Genomic DNA, 18,455 nt, shown 5'->3' with positions numbered 1-18,455 from the left:
ATTATATACTAATATATATTAATATACTGAATATACTAAGCATTGGCAATTTGTTATAGTATAATGTTTAGTATATTGACACTGAACATGCAATACTGAACATTTGTTAAAATAGATACCTAACATGTTCTAAAAGAATGCTATTGGAAACTTTTATACATCATATATATAATCCCAAAGCCATCATTTTACAACTGAACCAAAAGGGTCAGAGAGATAATCTAATTTGGTGATGTCACATGGCTAATAAACTCCAGGTTAAAGTTTTAAATCCAGGACTTCTAACTTGAAGGCCAGCATTTATTCAATTATGTTATGCTCAATTCTTTTTTTTTTTTTTTAAGATTTTATTTATTTATTCATGAGAGACACAGAGAGAGAGGCAGAGACACAGACAGAGGGAGAAGCAGGCTCCATGCCGGGAGCCAGAGGTGGAACTCCATCCCGGGTCTCCAGGATCATGCCCTGGGCTGAAGGCGGCGCTAAACCGCTGAGCCACCGGGGGCTGCCCACTCAATTCTTTAAACAGTATTAAGGGTTAATAGAATTTTGAAAAAAATATGTTTTCTCATTAGTCTTGATTTTCCTCCACCAGTAGTTAAAACCAATGATCCACTTATTTAATAAGACTTTCATGAACAATGACCATGCCTTTGCCTCTGTATATTCTCAGCATCCAGACCAGTGTTCTGCGTGAGTAGGTGTCCAATCACTGTTGACTCAGATGGGTAGAATTCATCCCCTAAACCAAACATGCCAAACCTTGGATGGCTGTCCCCATCTGGCATATCTAATTTTCTCAGAAATACAAATGTTCTTTCATTCTATTGCAAGAATGTTTCATTTTAATGTATCAGGTTCTTTTTTTTTTCTTTTTAATTATCATATCAGGAAATTCTTTGGCAAAATACATTAGAATCCCTCTAGCCATGGAATTTTTTCCATGGTTTACAATTTCTTATTTTTCCCTTTACATTTGGGGATTTAATTAAGAAAATATTAGTAAAGCTACAGTAAGACATCACAGTACAATAAATAATAAAGAATACTTGTTATTAGCACTGTATTCTATATAGTATAGAGTCCACAAAATGGAAAACTAGAAAATTAAAACTCATATAACTTTTATAGAGAAAATATAAGGGATACAACTGACAAGGTAATCTTTACTTCTACAAAAAATATTCATATAAATTTCCATAGTATTATTTTATCTTAATGCTAATAAATCACCAAGAAGCTTTTAACATAGGTCATTCTAATGTTACCTGAAGACATCGTAGTTCCTGATAATTATAAAAGAAAGAATCCAGTTCATGCATGAACTGTTAAACAGAAATACATTCTACTTTGTTTGAATGTGTGGAGATTGAATTTTTTTCTATAAATCCAGATGAACCACATAGATTCTTGAAAGTAGTTCATTCACAATACTCTCTTCTCATTGATATCTATATGAATACAGTTGTACCTGTTTATTTGTATAAGCACACACACACACACACACACACACACATATATGCGTATGCTAAGTTGATGAACTCATCAAAGAAACAGTAATCCCCTATTCAAATAAAGAAAATAAATATACCCATTGACCACAATTAGGCTCCCTAGATAGTACCCTCATGGTCCTGTAACGGTCCTTTGCTTATACCCTGTTTCCTTATATGGACTTTGTATTATATTTTTAAGAAACCAGGTGGAGTACTTAACATTGACTTAGAACTCAAATATTTCTGAAACTGTTATTTTTCCCATGTGTCTCTCTTCATTCTTAGTATGACATTGTCCTATAACTTTCAAAAATATATATTCCTATTGTATGATATATCCAAATAAAATGTTTATATAAACAATATTCATTTACTCATTCAATTATTTTATTCACCCAACAAATATTTATTATTATTTACTGTGTATGAGGTACGTTTTAATAACAGAAGGATATAGCAGAAAAACAGACAAAAAATATTTTTCCTAATGGAGCTACATCAAACTGAAGAGACAGATACAAAATAAAACTATTTTTACTTGTGATGAGTTTTGCAAGGGAAAAACACATTGTGCAATAAGAGTGTATATAAAAATAACTTAAACCCCAACCAAAGTGTCTCCTTTAATTAAAAAAAATTCAATAACGGTTTGGTTTGCAAGCCAAGATGTGTCATGTGACTTCAGGTGGTTATTCTGTACACTGCTATGACACACATTTCCTTTTTTATGAGGAAATTTTTGGGAAACTATTGTCTCACATCTGACAAATTTTTGAATTTTGGGATATTTGTTTTAAATAATAAATGTATAAATAATATCACAGCTTATAAATTATAAAAATGATTTTGATTCCTCCCTTTCTTTAATAGAAAATAGAGCCTCAACAAGTTGATTCTGCACAGATTTCCAAGTGTAGGATAGAGAGTATTTCTAAATGTGAAATATCAAGAAAAGCTTATGAATGTTCATTTAGAAGGTTGGTCATATAGGTCAACTCATGTTTGGAACAAATGGAACACATGGAAAAATAAACGAATATATTAGCAATACAAGTCAACAACCATCTGATAGGAAAGATTATATGTAGCCTTAACACATAATCATTACACAAAAGAAATAGTACCAAAATTTGCCATGTGATAAATATGTAGGAAAACATATTATTTATTTTTCTTTTTTAAATGACACAAGTGCAATGTGTTTGCCACCAATTTAAGTCAATTACTCATAATTATATCTTTACAGAAACAGCTGTCTTAAATTGAATTCCCTGAAAAACAGATTCTGAGGTGGAGAGTTCTGGGTAGAAGGTCTAAAGAGGATCCTCTTGGAAGATACAGGAAAGCAGGAAAGGGAAGGGATGGGTTCGATGTTCTTTGTGTTTATCTTGCTTACCTCTGGGTGTATAATCCACTAGTTTGGGTCAATTTTTCAAATATTGATTCTGACTCATTCTCTCTCTTCTCTTTCTGGACATCATCTACATGCATGTTAGACTAATTGCCTGGGTCATTTATAGGTCTTATACTCTCTTCTATACCTTTCTTTTTTCCCCCCTGTTTTCAGTTTACATATTTTTTAAATTTTTTGTTGATTCAACCAAAAAACCCTATCCTCTATTTTTCTCTTGTTATTAAGCCCATAATCGAGGTCTCAATTTCATTTATTTGAGTTTTAGTTCTAGAATCCCTTTTGATGATTTTTATAGATTCTAGTTTTTTGATGAAATTCTCCATCTTCTAATTTTTTTGGTCCTGTTCCTCTATTTTTCAAATATATGAATTGTTATTTTAAAATCCTTGTCAATAAGCCAATATCTTAATCTCTTCTTATTTATTTTGGTCTTTGGCTATTTGGTTTCATTTCTTGTCATTCCTGTTGAATGATTAGACTGGCAAATGACTTGTAAGGACATCAAATGAAAAAATGGATAGGCTCCAAATAGTCTTACCTTCCTCTAGGTAGCCAGATGTGGTAGCTATTAACTTAATCAAATCAGAACTTCTGCTGATTCAAATCCAGCCTGCAGGTTTGGTATGGCTCTCTGTCTACCTTAGGTTTGTCCCATTCTTCAAGCTTAGCTCTCCAGAGTTCAGATGAGAACCTGATTATTTTCACCATGGTCCTTCTGACAGCATGACTTGAACTTTAATGTTTATTTCTAAACACTGAGAATGCTCTCTCTTTGCTCTTCAGACATTTTGACTCAGATTTTTAATCTTCCATCCCATACAACTTCAGAATTTGGGCAATTCTTTTGATAGGGAATCAAGCTATCAGCTTGAAACTCCTCAAGACTGGAAGTTTGTGTTATTGTTTTTTTCTTTTTCCATTGTGAAACTGCCCAAAACTTGGTTATTTTTCTCTGTCTCCACCAGCAGAAGTCTTCAACTTAGATTCCTGTTTTCTTGCTTACAGGAAAAACTATTGTAGTTTCAACCCATAAGCAACTAACTTTCCCACAATTCAATCCAAAAAGGAAGGGTAAAAATGATTTAATTTGGGGAGTTTATTATTTGATTACCATGACTAGGGAATTTCAAAATTTTGAATAGTAAATGAACATGTTTAATCATTTCAAGGATAATAGAGCCCAAGAAATAACTTTAATTAATAGAGTGTCTGATATTTATACATCGAAATTATACTACTTAAAAATAGCTATATATTTCCAAACATATTTCATCATTTATTAATAAATAGTTTGGAGGAGATGCTTATATTTTGGGAAAAATTATGTCACCTTTGTTAGTGCATCATTTTTACTGTATTAGAGGAATAAAAATAATATTTATTACCAACAACCACATACTAACTAGTTCAGCAAATTCCTTTTCCAGAACAAAACTATCATCAATTTTTTTTTTTTTTTTTGATATCAGCATGGAGTTCTGCTTAAATGTATCACACAGTGACCCAGGCTTAAAGAGCAACCACTATCCATATTATTTCTCAACAAGTTACATATTTCTGTAAACCTTATGCCTTATTTATGGAATAAAAAGATACCACTAGATAATTTCTGAACATTTTATCCCTGATACAGTATTTGGCTCTATGTCCATTCAGGAAATGTTTTTCCTGTGTTAACTGCATACATTCACACTCTCTTGTTATTGTTTATCCACAAGATAATTTGATTCAATGTCATTCAATTCAAACCCTAAATTTCATTTGGAAACAATGACCCGTGTGTGTGTGTGTGTGTGTGTGTGTGTGTATGAGTCAAAACACAAAACCATGTCAATGTCCATCCTTGAAAGGTTAAGTGAGTTAGAGATAAATTGCACCTATTGCAAACTTCCAGTACAGTATCCATTCCCTCATTCTTCCACTTTTACTTTGAACAGCAATATCTGAATGATGAATAGACCCAATTTATTAATTATTGCTCATATCACAAACTTCTTCCAAATACCTTTTCTCTTTCTCATAATGCTTCCTAAAACCTACTATTAGTCTTTAACAATACCTATGAAAGAGCCAACAGGTTTTTTTTTTTTAAGATTTTATTTATTCATGAGAGACACAGAGAGAGAGGCAGAGACATAGGCAGAGGGAGAAGCAGACTCCATGCAGGAAGCCCGATGTGGGACTCAATCCCAGGACTCCAGGATCACACTCTGAGCTGAAGGCAGACACTTAACTGCTGAGCTACCCAAGCATCCCGAGCCAACAGTTTCCAAAGTGATTTTTCTCTTGACTCTCCATTTGATGTGCCCCAGCAATGCAATTGGGCAACTATTTTACCCCAAACATTGACATACATTTTATATTCCCCATAACAATAATTTACACATACTCATTTAATTTCTACTTTGAACTTCCCTTGAAAAAGCAGAGCATTCCAATGTGATATGAAATGGTTTTAGTCAAGAACATCCTGCTCACATTTGGTGACTATGATATGAATTGTTGCTTACCTGAATCTAGTGTGATATTTCTAGTTTGTCCACTCATACAATGATGGAGTTATATTAAAGAAAAATATGATTATATATTTACCAAGATACCCCCAGAATACCTACTATTCATCTATTTACTCCTCCTTTCATATATATACCAAAAAAAGTAACATAAGCCTTTACTATGGTCTAGAAGACTGGCCCTTGAGTTTATATTTCAGTTGAAATTGGGTCGAGATTATATTTCAATTGAAATTGGACGAGGAGAACACTCTTTCAAGGCCAACAGACTAGTCTTTCTCCTAAACCAAACCTGAATCCATAATTAATTGACCACTCCAAAGAGAAAATAAATTAAATACATAGAATAAATAACTGCCAGCATCACAGATAAAGGATGAGCAAGAGAACAAAAATAGGATTTGTGTTAGGTCTTGTGCTGATCAGATCTCAGATGTCCACCACAAGAATTTTCAGGCTAGGACTGCCTCTGCATTTCACTGTTGTGTTGAAGGAAGAAGTTCCAAGAAGACAAAGCTCCATGCTTGGTAAATAAAAACAGGGAGTCTTCTCTCCATTCTGACTGGACAGGTGGAAACGATGATTTACCCTTTTTGCATTGAGTTTTCACTTTGAAAACCCATCTCCTTCAAAATATAATCTGTCCATTCCCACCAACCTCAGTAATGCCTTTTATCCTTTGAAGGTGGTATTTCTCCCACGTGATTCTGATCAATTCCTGGACTTCTGTGTGGGGAGGTTGTCAGGCAGAAAGTAAAGAAGTGAAGATGAGAAATCTTTCACTTACCTTGGTGGTGAAAAATATTGATTTATAACTTTAAAGCTAAAATGTCGCAGTAGTTTTTTGTTTGCTTTATTAAATGGCAGGTGATATATGTATGTAATATTGTATTACTTGACTTAAAAGACTGAGGTGCTGAATGGGATTTGCATCAGCTACCTTTAAATAGCAATTTACCTACTACATTAGAAATACAATGCCATCCATAAACATAATAAAAATCATAATATGTTTACTAGTAAATTGAGACATACCTGTACATTTGGAGATATTTATATTATTTAGATATTAAAATGGTAAAGGCCATGTAATTAACTTTGAAACTTGTTTCTAAAATGTTAAGAATAAAAAAAAAGAATAAAAAAAAAATAAATAAAAAAAAATAAATAAAATGTTAAGAATAATTTAGGATTCGACTGAAAGGCTTGGCCGTTTTTGTCTTTGTAAATGTGAATGAATATTGATTTGCTTTAGAAACAAGTAGAAGAGGATTTATTTTTGAGATGAAAAAGATGGATTTTTTTTAAATTATGGTAAAAAACACATAACATGGAATCTACCCTCTTAAATGTGAACTTTGTTAACTGTATGCACATTGTTGTACAGCAAGAGCTCTAGAACTTTTCATCCTACATTACTGAAATTCTATATCTGTTGAATAGGAACTCCTTATTTTCCCTCTCCCCCATTCTCTGACAGCACTCTCCTACTTTCTGTTTCTATAAGTTTGACTGAAATCATGATGTATTCATCCTTGTGTGAGTGGCTTATTTCATTTAGCATAATGTCATCAAGTTGCAACCATGTAGTACCTTATGGCAGGATTTTTTTCCTTTTTGAAGCCTGAATATTATTCCATTTTATATATTCTACATTTTCTTTCTGTATATATCCATCAATGAACATTTAGGGATTTTCCATCTCTTAGCTATTGTGAATGAATGAAAACAATGAAAACAGAAGTACAAAGATGCTCAATATCATTAATCTTCAGGAAAATGAAAATCAAAGTCACAGTGAGATGGTTAGGATGACTGTTAACAAAAAAGTCTAGAAAATAATGGTTGGTGAGGATATGGAGAAATTGGAGCCCCTGTGCACTGTTAGCAGGAATGAACACTGGGGCAGCCCCTATGGAAAATAGTAAGAGAGTTTCTCAAAAATAGAAAAAAAAAAAAAAGAACTGACACATAATCCAGCAATTTTATTTCTGGGTATTTATTCAAAATAATTGAAAAACAGATCTTGAAGAGATATTTGCATTCTCATGTTCAATGTAGTGAATTTGATTTTACATTCAAAAATATTAAATGAGGGGCACCTGGGTGGCTCAGTGGTTGAGCACCTGCCTTTGACTCAGGTCATAATCCCGGGGTCCTTGGATCGAGTCCTGCATTAGGCTCCCCACGGGAAGCCTACTTCTTCCTCTGCCTATTTCTCTGCCTCTCTCTGTGTGTCGTTTATGGATAAATAAATAAAATCTTAAAAAAAAATAGAGACTGGGAAAGACAGTGTCTAAAATATGATGAGAGGTTCCTTTTTCCTATGAGTCTATAAGAAAAAGGTATCACCCCAAATATAAAAATGACTGAGGAGTCCATAGAAAGTGGTTTGTAGACAACTCCCAGTATCTGAGAAGCTCACAAAGAGATGCAAAAATCATTAGTAATCAGAAAAATGCAAATAAAACAACAAGTAGTCGTGTTATGTATGTTAGAACAGAAAAAATGACCTTGGCATAAGGCTTTGTGTATCAAAGAATGGTTTCTGGGTGTGCATGTCTTTATTTCACTCCAAAATGTCACTCTGTCCTCCAGGATGGCTCCAACCTCCATGCTCACCAGCAGTGCACAAGGATTTCTCCAGTTCCACATCCCACCTGGCAGCAACCTGTTACCCATGTTTCCAGTCTAAGAGCTTTCATCAAAAATACTTTTGTTTCAATGACACAGATTAATGTCTAAACATTAAGTAAAATGGTACAGTGTTGCAATAAATAAATAAATAAAATGGTTCAGAAGATAGATGGATAAGAGATGCCATGATGAAAATATAAATTTCAATATTAGTTCTAATTTAAGAACTCAATATTTGTGCAAAAACATGAAATAAAAAGTGTTATTTTGAGTAAGCCAGTTCATACAGGGGGGCAATGTAATAAAAAGCCATTTCTCACACTATCTTAGATCTAGTACATGGTTTTTTTGAGCATGAAATGTATAGAATAGTAAAGACTTATATGGCTAAAAATAAGTATATTTATTTTTTTAATTAACTTTTATTGGTGTTCAATTTACCAACATACAGAAAAACACCCAGTGCTCATCCCGTCAAGTGTCCACCTCAGTGCCCGTCACCCATTCCCCTCCAACACCCGCCTTCCTCCCCTTCCACCACCCCTAGTTCGTTTCCCCGAGTTAGGAGTCTTTATGTTCTGTCTCCCTTCCTGATATTTCCCAACATTTCTTTTCCCTTCCTTTATATTCCCTTTCACTATTATTCATATTCCCCAAATGAATGAGAACATACACTGTTTGTCCTTCTCCGATTGACTTATTTCACTCAGCATAATACCCTCCAGTTCCATCCACGTTGAAGCAAATGGTGGGTATTTGTCGTTTCTAATTGCTGAGTAATATTCCATTGTATACATAAACCACATCTTCTTTATCCATTCAACTTTCGATGGACACCGAGGCTCCTTCCACAGTTTGGCTATTGTGGCCATTGCTGATATTTAACATCGGGGTGCAGGTGTCCCGACGTTTCATTGCATCTGAATCTTTGGGGTAAATCCCCAACAGTGCAATTGCTGGGTCGTAGGGCAGGTCTATTTTTAACTCTTTGAGGAACCTCCACACAGTTTTCCAGAGTGGCTGCACCAGTTCACATTCCCACCAACAGTGTAAGAGGGTTCCCTTTTCTCCGCATCCTCTCCAACATTTGTTGTTTCCTGCCTTGTTAATTTTCCCCATTCTCACTGGTGTGAGGTGGTATCTCATTGTGGTTTTGATTTGTATTTCCCTGATGGCAAGTGATGCAGAGCACTTTCTCATGTGCTTGTTGGCCATGTCCATGTCTTCCTCTGTGAGATTTCTCTTCATGTCTTTTGCCCATTTCATGATTGGATTGTTTGTTTCTTTGGTGTGGAGTTGAATAAGTTCTTTATAGATTTTGGAAACTAGCCCTTTATCTGATATGTCATTTGCAAATATCTTCTCCCATTCTGTAGGTTGTCTTTTAGTTTTGTTGACTGTATCCTTTGCTGTGCAAAAGCTTCTTATCTTGATGAAGTCCCAATAGTTCATTTTTGTTTTTGTTTCTTTTGCCTTTGTGGATGTATCTTGCAAGAAGTTACTGTGGCCAAGTTCAAAAAGGGTGTTGCCTGTGTCCTCCTCTAGGATTTTGATGGAATCTTGTCTCACATTTAGATCTCTCATCCATTTTGAGTTTATCTTTGTGTATGGTGAAAGAGAGTGGTCCAGTTTCATTCTTCTGCATGTGGATGTCCAATTTTCCCAGCACCATTTATTGAAGAGACTGTCTTTCTTCCAATGGATAGTCTTTCCTCCTTTATCGAATATTAGATGACCGTACATTTCGGGGTCCACTTCTGGGTTCTCTATTCTGTTCCATTGATCTATGTATCTGTTTTTGTGCCAGTACCACACTGTCTTGATGACCACAGCTTTGTAGTACAACCTGAAATCTGGCATTGTGATGCCCCCAGCTATGGTTTTCTTTTTTAAAATTCCCCTGGCTCTTCAGGGTCTTTTCTGATTCCACACAAATCTTAAAATAATTTGTTCTAACTCTCTGAAGAAAGTCCATGGTATTTTGATAGGGATTGCATTAAACGTATAAATTGCCCTGGGTAACATTGACATTTTTACAATATTAATTCTGCCAATCCATGAGCATGGAATGTTTTTCCATCTCTTTGTGTCTTCCTCAATTTCTTTCAGAAGTGTTCTATAGTTTTTAGGGTATAGATCTTTTACCTCTTTGGTGAGGTTTATTCCTAGGTATCTTATGCTTTTGGGTGCAATTGTAAATGGGATTGACTCCTTAATTTCTCTTTCTTCAGTTTCATTGTTAGTGTATAGAAATGCCATTGATTTCTGGGCATTGATTTTGCCACGCTACCAAATTGCTGTATGAGTTCTAGCAATCTTGGGGTGGAGGCTTTTGGGTTTTCTATGTAGAGTATCATGTCATCGGCGAAGAGGGAGAGTTTGACTTCTTCTTTGCCAATTTGTTTTGTTTTTTTTTTCTTTTTTTTTTTTCCTTTTTTTTTTTCCTTGCCAATTTGAATGCCTTTAATGTCTTTTTGTTGTCTGATTGCTGAGGCGAGGACTTCCAGAACTATGTTGAACAGCAGTGGTGAGAGTGGACATCCCTGTCTTGTTCCTGATCTTAGGGGAAAGGCTCCCAGTGCTTCCCCATTGAGAATGATATTTGCTGTGGGCTTTTTGTAAATGGCTTTTAAGATGTCGAGGAAAGTTCCCTCTATCCCAACACTCTGAAGGGTTTTGATCAGGAATGGATGCTGTATTTTGTCAAATGCTTTCTCTGCATCTAATGAGAGTATCATATGGTTCTTGGTTTTTCTCTTGCTGATATGATGAATCACATTGATGGTTTTACGAGTGTTGAACCAACCTTGTGTCCCGGGGATAAATCCTACTTGGTCATGGTGAATAATTTTCTTGATGTGTTGTTGGATCCTATTGGCTAGTATCTTGTTGAGAATTTTTGCATCCATGTTCATCAGGGATATTGGTCTGTAATTCTCCTTTTTGGTGGGGTCTTTGTCTGGTTTCGGAATTAAGGTGATGCTGGCCTCATAGAACGAATTTGGAAGTACTCCATCTCTTTCTATCTTTCCAAACAGCTTTAGTAGAATAGGTATGATTTCTTCTTTAAACGTTTGATAGAATTCCCCTGGGAAGCCATCTGACCCTGGACTCTTGTGTCTTGGGAGGTTTTTGATGACTGCTTCAATTTCCTCCCTGGTTATTGGCCTGTTCAGGTTTTCTATTTCTTCCTGCTCCAGTTTTGGTAGTTCATGGCTTTCCAGGAATGCGTCCATTTCTTCTAGATTTCCTAATTTATTGGCGTACAGCTGTTCATAATATGTTTTTAAAATCGTTTGTATTTCCTTGGTGTTGGTAGTGATGTCCCCTTTCTCATTCATGATTTTATTAATTTGAGTCTTCTCTCTCTTCTTTTTAATAAGGTTGGCTAATGGTTTATCTATCTTATTAATTCTTTCAAAGAACCAACTCCTGGTTCTGTTGATCTGTTCCACAGTTCTTTTGGTCTCGATATCATTGAGTTCTGCTCGAATTTTAATTAACTCTCTTCTACTGCTGGGGGTGGGGTCTATTTGTTGCTTTTTCTCTAGTTCCTTTATGTGTAAGGTGAGCTTTTGAATTTGAGATCTTTCCAGTTTTTGAATGGATGCTTGTATTGCGATGTATTTCCCCCTCAGGACTGCTTTTGCTGCATCCCAAAGATTTTGAACGGTTGTATCTTCATTCTCATTAGTTTCCATGAATCTTTTTAATTCTTCCTTAATTTCCTGGTTGACTTTTTCATCTTTTAGCAGGATGGTCCTTAACCTCCACGTGTTTGTGGTCCTTCCATACTTCTTGTTGTGATTAAGTTCTAATTTCAAGGCATTATGGTCTGAGAATATACAGGGGACTATCCCGATCTTTTGGTATCGGTTCAGACCCGATTTGTGACCCAGTATGTGGTCTATTCTGGAGAAAGTTCCATGTGCACTTGAGAAGAATGTGTATTCAGTTGAGTTTGGATGTAAAGTTCTGTAGATATCTGTGAAATCCATCTGGTCCAGTGTATCATTTAAAGCTCTCGTTTCTTTGGAGATGTTGTGCTTAGAAGTCCTATCCAGGGTAGAAAGAGCTAGATTGAAGTCACCAAGTATAAGTGTATTATTATCAAAGTATTTCTTGAGTTTGGTTATTAATTGGTTTAAATATTTGGCAGCTCCCACATTCGGGGCATATATATTGAGGATTGTTAAGTCCTCTTGTTGGATAGATCCTTTGAGTATGAGATAGTGTCCCTCTTCATCTCTCACTATAGTCTTTGGGGTAAATTTTAATTTATCTGATATAAGGATGGCAACCCCTGCTTTCTTTTGAGGACCATTTGAATGGTAAATGGTTCTCCAACCTTTTATTTTCAGGCTGTAGGTGTCCTTCTGTCTAAAATGAGTCTCTTGTAGACAGCAAATAGATGGGTCCTGCTTTTTTATCCAGTCTGAAACCCTGCGCCTTTTGATGGGGTCATTAAGCCCGTTCACGTTCAGAGTTACTATTGATAGATATGAGTTTAGTGTCATCATATCTATTCAGTCCTTGTTTTTGTGGATTGCTCCACTGAACTTCTTCTTAAAGGGGAATTTTAAGAGTCCCCCTTAAAATTTCTTGCAGAGCTGGTTTGGAGGTTACATATTCTTTCAGTTCCTGCCTGTCTTGGAAGCTCTTTATCTCTCCTTCCATTTGAATGAAAGCCTTGCTGGGTAAAGTATTCTTGGTTGCATGTTCTTTTCATTTAGGACCCTGAATATATCCTGCCAGCCCTTTCTGGCCTGCCAGGTCTCTGTGGAGAGGTCTGCTGTTACCCTAATGTTCCTCCCCATAAAAGTCAGGGACTTTTTTTCTCTTGCTGCTTTAACGATCTTCTCCTTATCTTTGGAATTTGCAAGCTTCACTATTAAATGTCGAGGTGTTGAACGGTTTTTGTTGATTTTAGGGGGGGATCTCTCTATTTCCTGGATCTGAATGCCTGTTTCCCTTCCCAGATTAGGAAAGTTTTCAGCTAGGATTTGTTCAAATACATATTCTGGCCCTCTGTCCCTTTCGGCGCCCTCGGGAACCCCAATTAAATGTAGGTTTTTCTTCCTCAGGCTGTCATTTATTTCCCTTAATCTATCCTCATGATCTTTTAATTGTTTGTCTCTTTTTTCCTGTTTCCCTCTTTGCCATCAACTTGTCTTCTATGTCACTCACTCGTTCTTCCACCTCGTTAACCCTCGTCGTTAGGACTTCTAGCTTGGATTGCATCTCATTTAATTGATTTTTAATTTCTGCCTGATTGGATCTAAATTCTGCAGTCATGAAGTCTCTTGAGTCCTTTATGGTTTTTTCTAGAGCCACCAGTAGCTGTAAAATAGTGCTTCTGAATTGGCTTTCTGACATTGAATTGTAATCCATATTTTGTAACTCTGTGGGAGAGTGGGCTGTTTCTGATTCTTTTTTTTGAGGGGTTTTCCTTCTAGTCATTTTGCTCAGTGCAGAGTGGCCAAAAACAAGTTGTATTGGGAAAAGGAGAAAAAGAGAGAGAAGGAAAGAAAAGAGAAAAAGAAAAAAGAGAAAGAAGAAAAAAATAGGGGAAAAAGAGAAGAAAAAGAAAGAAAAAGAAAGAAAGGAGAAAAAAGAAAAAAGGGGGGGTGGGGGAAGCAATCAGAAATCAAGAAGAAAGAGAGAAAAAAAAAAGCACAAAACAAAACAAAAACAAAAAAAAAACAAAAACAAAAACAAAAAAACAAAAAAAACCACGGGGGAGTATCTTCCGATTCTGTGTAGTTTAAGTCCCTTGACTTCCCTTGGAACTGGTCCGTCTCGCTGGTCTTCTGGGGGAGGGGCCTGCTGTGCTGATTCTCAGGTGTTAGCACTTGGGGGAGCTGCTCTGCCCCTGCCTGGTGCAGGGCTCGGTGGGGGTTGTTCACCCCGTGAGGCCCCGGGAGGAAGCCACAGTGGCGGGGGCAGCTCTGGGACCCTGGATCCAGCCCCCGCAGTAGCTCCGGGGCTCTCCTTCTGCAGGGCCTGGGGGCTCCGTGCGGGGCCGCTGATCTGCTCAGTTCCAGGCAGGAGCGTCCTTGGTGTCCTGGGCCCTCCCGGCCTCTGCCTGTCCCGGGGGAGGCCGGATCCTGGGCTGTGTCCGGCGCCCTGTGCTCCGGGGCCTGCGCTGTTGGATTCGCGCTCCCGGCGGTGCAGCCCCCTCCGCGGAGCCGCCGCCCGAGCCCCTCCGAGCTGTTCCCGGAGCCGCGCCTCCCCCTCCGCGCAGAGCTTCTTCCTCCGCCCGAGCCGCCGCCGCTGAGCTGTTCCCGGAGCCCCGCAGCCCCCTCCGCGGAGCCGCCGCCCGAGCCCCTCCGAGCTGTTCCCGGAGCCGCGCAGCCCCCTCCGCGGAGCCGCTACCCGAGCCCCTCCGAGCTGTTCCCGGAGCCGCGCAGCCCCCTCCGCGGAGCCGCCGCCCGAGCCCCTCCGAGCTGCTCCGGGTCCCGCCGAGCGCTGCAGCCCTTAGGGAGCTCGGCGCACTCTCCCGGGGCGCAGTTCCTCTGTTACTGTCCCAGGGAGCCCGAGGGCGTCCCCGCCTTTCTGGGGATCCTGCTCCAATTCCCGGGGAGCCCCTTTCCGCGGGGAAGGTCGGTGCAGCTCCTGCTCCTCCGGGACGGGGCTCTCCTGTCCTGGGGACACGCGCCCCGGCCTCAGCCCGGCTCCTCGCGGGGCCCCTCCCCCTTGGAGGCCTTTTGTGTCTTTATTTCTTTTTCCCCTTCTTCCTGCCTTGATAGAAGCGCGGACTCTTCTCACTGTAGCGTTCCAGCTGGTCTCTCTTTAAATCTCAGGCCGAATTCGTAGATTTTCAGGATGATTGGATGGTTTTCTGGGTAATTTTGTGGGGACAGGTGACTTGGGGACCCTGCTCTGCCGCCATCTTGCCCCTCCCCCAAGTATATTTATTTTTAAAACATTAATATGTAACAGACCCGGGGCTTTAAAATCTGAAAAAGAAGTCAAGATTTTAGACATTCTGATACTGTTGTATTTGGAGTCTATAGAGGAAGAATTATGCTTTATTGCTTTTTATGCTTCTTTGCAAGGGAGAAAAGAAACAAAAAAATACATTTGCTGGGAAAAAAAAAAAAGTTGAAATAGTATAATAAAAAAAGCCACCCAAATATCTGTCTCTTTTTTTCTATTTAAAAAAAGTATTATTTTGTCTAAAGCTGGGTGATATTAACACAACCAAGGTCAAAACTAATGACAATTTTTCTTTGGCCAAATGAATATTATTCCACTCAAACTGTGCCCTTTCTCATTCATTTTACTTCTTGAGGTGTTTGGGAAATGCAGGATTTCTTCATTATCTGTTGTACCTCAAGACAACGACAACAAGGATAGAATTCAGTCTATACCCACAAGAACTCATTTATTCCTTCATTAAAATAACACTTATTGCTGGGCACTGTGAGAATAATCGAGATCCTAATCATACTGCTGGAGGGAAGTGAGTGCCATTGAAGCAACCAGAAGGTGTGTGGATGTAACTTCAGGAGAAAATAGGGAAGATTTCTTAACAAAGGTCATATAATGGATAGACAGTTGTTAAAATTCCTATGAGGAGTCTTGTGAAAATAACATTTATAAAAAGTAAAACCTTCTTCTCCAAGTTCTCATATTTTCGTCTCTCATTTTCTTCCTTTCACATAGGGAAATGAGTCTATTCTCTCATAAACCCATCTGTCCCATTATAGCTTTTACTCCTCCAAAACCTGTACCATTAGTTATCCCTTCTTTTTTTAAGATTTTTATTTATTTATGATAGTCACACACAGAGAGAGAGAGAGGCAGAGTCACAGGCAGAGGGAGAAGCAGGCTCCATGTACTAGGAGCCCGACGTGGGATTCGATCCCGGGTCTCCAGGATCACGCCCTGGGCCAAAGGCAGGCGCTAAACCACTGCGCCACCCAGGGATCCCTAGTTATCCCTTCTTGAACAATTTTCTTATTGCCACTGATGTTTTATCTTCTCAATTACAACTATTTTCAATAATTTCCATGCATTAAAAAAAAAGCCTGTCTTCCAACCTCTTATTCACTTTAGCTACTACGTCTTGTTATTAATGAGCAAACTTCTTTTTAAAATAAATATTTTTTTAAGATTCAATTTGCCAACAACATAACATCCAGTGCTCATCCTATCAAGCGCATGGGCAAACTTCTTAAAGATGGAAACTCCTCCCACTGGCTTGCTCAGGACTATACCGAAAGACCCTTCCTAAGGTGGACAGATGTCTCTTCCTCGCTCCTTCTCTCTTCAGAACCTACTTGAATACTTATTATCTTTGAGGACTGCCCCTCAATGAAAAAGAACTTTTTCTTTAGTTTCATCTGTAATATTGTCCTTGAGTTATTCACTTAAATTTATCAGAGAGCCTCTTCTATATTCATTTTTGAAAATATGTGTGACCTTACATTTCTTTCGCATTTCTTCACATTTCTTCATTGTACTCACCACCTTAAAGTGGTTAAGTTGTAGTACTAGGTACTTTGTGCTTGAATTCTGAGGCCATTTCCTGCTGTGTAGCTTTGAGCAAACTGTTTTTTGAGTCTTTAAGACTTAAATGTTAGATAAATATAATTGTGTTATTTTGTAGAGTTTTAATGAGGGTAAAATAAGATAATGTATGCAAAGTTATTGACATAGTGCCAAAAACTTTAATCCATAAATAAAACATATTATTATAATTACTTTTGTTCATAATCATATATACTAGCTTAACACACTGGCGACTGTGGAATCCAAGTTCTAGACCAGCACTATCCAGTATACTTTTCCAATATGGCAGCCATTATCCACATGTGACTTTTGAAGTATTTGACCTGTGGCCACTGCGAAGAGGAAGCTGAATTTCAAATTCTACTGCATACTAACTGATATAAATTGAAATAACTATGCATGACCAGGGACTACTATATTGGATAGCACCACCCTAGAACTTTATTTTTAACTTCTTTCAAGACGTTAAGTTTGCAAAGTTAAAAGATATCTAACCATCCACTTCCTCTCCTAGAATCTTGGAACGTGCTACTTTTCTGAATTTCCTATTTCAGTTAATGGCATCACCATTCACCAAAGCAACAGTGTTCAAATGCTATGTGATGTATTAGGATTCATTCTGAAATGAAAAGAGCATGACCTTTGAATCAAACACACCTGGCTTCAAATAGGGCATCTCCATTTCCTTGCCATTTGACCTTGGGCAAATTAAATAACCTGCAAGAGTCTCATTTTTTTTTTTCATTTGTAAAATAGAAATAAATATGTGTATCACACAAGGCTATTATCAGGATTAAATGGCATAGCATATGTAAAACACCTGGCACAGTGTCTGGGCATATAAAGCGTATATATTTCATAAATATACATTACCTCTTTTCTTGCCTCCCATTTCAAATGGATTAACGGGTCCTATTGATCTCCTGCTGAAATATTTTATGAGTCTTTCCTCTTTTTTTCCATTCCCATTGAATATTTTCTTATTAATCTCCTTCTCATCAAATTTTTCTAGTAGAATAGCTGCTTAATCAATACCTCTTCCCAATTCTCTTTTACTAATCTTTCTCATCCAATCCATCCGCCGAATTTCTACAAAATAGTTTTCCAAAACATAGATCTGATCCTTTCACTATTTATTGCTTTATAGTTTTACTAAACAAGTATGAGTTCATATTGGTTATAACTTTTAGAAAGTAAATGATATCACAAGTGTGTGATACATGTATTCTTCCGCTTTCAAACTTTCGTTTTGGGGTCTACAAATTTTTTTTAAGATTTTATTCATTCATTCATTCATTCATTCATCCATTCATTTATTCGACAGAGAGAGTACACAAGCAGGGGGAGTGGCAGGCAGAGGGAGAGAGAGAAGCAGACTCCTCACTGAGCAAGGAGCTCCACACAGGGCTTGATCCCAGGACTCTGGGACCATGACTTGAGCCCAAGGCAGAAGCTTAACCCACTGAGCCACCCAGGCAACCCCACCATTATGTTTTTAAGTATGCATAACTCTCATTCATGTACTTTTATATTTGTAGCCCATTAAAAAATAAGCAACAATTTACTTTTTTCTGTTGATAAACATTTAAGGTTGCTTTGAACATTCTAGTATACCTTTTCTTATGAATATGTGCAAAAATGTTTCTAGGGTACATAACTGTTACATGAAGTAAGGTGATTGAATACTAAGAGTGCAACTCTTTGAATTTTACATATGTATACACTTTTGTAATCACCACCCAAATCAAGGAATAGAATAGTTCCAAAATCCCAGAAGTCCACCATTACCCAGACACAATTCTGATTTCTATTACTCTATCTTCACCTTCTGGATCTTCACATGTATCAATGAACTCTTTCATGTCTCACTTCTTTTTC

The sequence above is a fragment of the Vulpes lagopus genome, chromosome 9, assembly GCF_018345385.1.
Source record: "Vulpes lagopus strain Blue_001 chromosome 9, ASM1834538v1, whole genome shotgun sequence".
In the NCBI taxonomy this organism is placed as follows: domain Eukaryota; kingdom Metazoa; phylum Chordata; class Mammalia; order Carnivora; family Canidae; genus Vulpes; species Vulpes lagopus.
This window is presented reverse-complemented; position numbering follows the sequence as displayed.